Source organism: Ochotona princeps, chromosome 12 (assembly GCF_030435755.1).
Source record: "Ochotona princeps isolate mOchPri1 chromosome 12, mOchPri1.hap1, whole genome shotgun sequence".
Lineage (NCBI taxonomy): Eukaryota > Metazoa > Chordata > Mammalia > Lagomorpha > Ochotonidae > Ochotona > Ochotona princeps.
In genome coordinates, this window is record NC_080843.1 from 50586526 (window position 1) to 50588571 (window position 2046).

A 2046-nucleotide genomic window follows, 5' to 3' on the forward strand; every position below is an offset into this window, starting at 1 on the left:
AACCTTTAAAGGTATATTGAGAAAAACCAGGCTTTTTTAAAAAAAAGCATGTTTGTCATTGCCAAAAAGAGACATCTTTAGGTAAAAAATAATAAAAACTCCATGCTGCATAGATAATGCAGATAGTTCTAGTTATATGGTCCATGGGAAAAAGCAAGCACTTAAGGTCTTCAGCTCCAATCTTTCGTTCATTTCTTATTGCTGGAATTTCATATTCATTTCTTGTTGGAAGACTAAACCGGATGATGGTAGAGACGTTAAGCCGGTATCTTTTACTCAGCCCCGCACTGCTCAGCCTCGGGACCAGACGAATTCTCAGCTGGTGGATTGGCTGCTTTTGTCTCTTTGCCATCTTGTGGTTTAGGGTTATCTGGGCATCTGGGTCGGTAATTGAAGTTAGGGCGGTACAGAGGTTGAGGTGGCTGCTGACCCTGGGTCTCGTCTCCTTGATTCTCCTTATCCTCTTCATTGCCGTCCTCTCTAGGCTGTCTTTGGCGAGGAGGACCTCTGCGGAATCGTGGTCCATAACCTCGATACATGTTCTGTCTCCCAGGTCTGGCTTGTTCTCCCGCACCCTGGTTGTCAGCACCTTCCATCACTTCTCCCTGCACCGGAGGGTTGGAATACTGTGGTCGACACCCATAGGGTCTCCGCAGGGCCGGCGTTGTTGGTCCTGGCCTTCAGGAGCACTCCCCAATCCTCATTCTTTTCCCCACTCTCACTGTTCTGGTAATTCTGCTGGTAATTGCGTGGAGGACCCCTACGACGTGGATAGCATCTATAATGGTTCTGGTCTGCTGCGTATTTACTGCCTTGTGCTGGAACTTCACCAGGGCCTGTAACGTTTGCTGCCTCCGCACCCTTTTCACCTTCAACAACATCAAACTCCACAGTCTCTCCATCTCCTACACTGCGAGGGTGCTTCCTGGGGTTATTATGCTTTATGGCAGTCTGGTGTACAAATACGTCCTTCCTGGTGTCATTCCTGTTGATGAAGCCGTATCTGCTCCTTACATTGAACCATTTTATTGCTCCCAAAACCTTCGTTGCGATGACCTTGTTGAGGCCGCCCGGGGCCACCGCTCCCTGCGCCACTGCCCGTGGTGCAGGCTTGGTGTCGTTGGCGCTGAGGCGGGGCGGCTGCTGGGTGTCGGCTGCTGGGCCTCGCGGTGATGGTGACTGGGGCCGGCTGTGGCAGCTACGGTTCCTCCTGGGGTGTGATGGTTACTAGGCTGGCGGTGGGGCTCTTCAGGGCACTCTGGGGTCTGCTCTCTGCTCCCGCTACCAATCGAACTTTATATAACACGACTTTGTGTTACATTTATCTTCCATTTAGAATGGGTTTGTTGAGACACAACTCTACTGTAAGTTGATGTGTATCTACCCTGCATTACTTATTGTTAGTGTTCCTAAACTGTCCTCACGTCTTTACAAAAATTCCTATTATTAAGCTCTCTTCCAATCATCCATATATTTTTTCTATACAGACCATGATCAATTCATGGGGGTGGGGGAATATTGATACAGAGCTAAAGACTAGGACCTTCAGAGGTTAGGGAAATAACAGGAATAAGCAGAAGAGACTAAGAAGGAGATACCAGTGAGGTAGGAGAGCACTCAAGTTGCAGAAGCCTGGACACCAAGTGAAGAAAAGAAGTGTTTAAGGATCAACTGAGTCAATCATGATGGCAGGGCTCATGAGCTGAGCACCGAGATTGTAACATACCAAGACTCAATGAGAGCAATGCTGGTGGAAGGCTCTTGGAATGTTTCCATGTCAAACAGTCACAGACAATGCCTTGGGAGAGTCTGCTGGTCTCTTCCTGATGGTAATATGTAATCCTGATTTCTGGAAAATGATATATTTAAGTCACGTGTTTAACCAGCACAACTCAATGCAAACAGTAACAATGGCCACCATCAAACAAACACCAACAGCCAGGATCAGGGACAGATTCTTCATTGTTTTGCCTCCTATAATCTTTGTAACAGTCCCATGAAGCAGAATTATTATTTCAATTTCGTTGATTCCTTCACGGGACGTTT

The 2046-nt window shown here is 47.4% G+C and overlaps 1 pseudogene; it reads right to left on the reverse strand.

Annotated features, from left to right (window-relative positions):
- Nucleotides 1-208: 208 nt before the first annotated feature.
- LOC101526527 (Y-box-binding protein 1-like) lies at nt 209-1776 on the reverse strand (annotated as a pseudogene).
- Between the last annotated feature and the right edge of the window lie 270 nt (nt 1777-2046).